This window comes from Pollachius pollachius (genome assembly GCF_949987615.1).
Source record: "Pollachius pollachius genome assembly, chromosome: 9".
Classification (NCBI taxonomy): Eukaryota; Metazoa; Chordata; class Actinopteri; order Gadiformes; family Gadidae; genus Pollachius; species Pollachius pollachius.
In genome coordinates, this window is record NC_136942.1 from 19422287 (window position 1) to 19423037 (window position 751).

Below are 751 nucleotides of genomic sequence, written 5' to 3' on the forward strand. Positions count from 1 at the left end.
CAGAATCTCAAGCTAAAAACAACAGCTTCTCCAGCAGATGATAAGTGTACCGTCTGCTGAAAGTGTTACAGTCATGCGGAGCAGGCCTCTGCCCCCCCCCCCACCACACACACAAACACACACCTCACCAACTGACCACACACGGCTCCAGGATGCAGAGTTATTAGGACAAACATCCCTCTTTCCCCTCTCTGTCTGTGGTGCTCTCTCGCTCAGGTGAGGATCTCAACCTGGCCACAGTTGTTACTAGTTTCTCTTCTTTATTGTAGCGGGGGGGGGCGGGGAGGGTGAAAGCTTTTAATCCCTCCCCCGGGAGGAAATCTCAGGGACAGTAAGTTCGGCGGATGGTTAGACACTTTGAGACGGCGTGTACAGAGAGACATTGGCGCTCACGCCACACAGCGCTGATCCTGTCTGCTCCATCAGACCGGTTACCATGGACACGACCTCTGACTGCATGAGCAATCACAACAATTGCCAAATCCAATATTAAACGTTGCCAAACCAACCTATACGCACTATATCGGCTGAACTGGGTGTATACGCAGTCCTTAGATTTGACCTTGGGAAAAATGATGATTATTCCAAATGATAATTATGTTTCCCACTGTGTGTGTGTGTTCTACGTCAGCAGAGTCAGATGCTCTAGTCGCTGCAGGTGTGGACCGGTGTTGGAGAGCGATGACTTCATACACAGGGCTCAGACGGAATTGGTTGCCATGGCGCGTCACCGCCCAAAACCCCCGAGGTA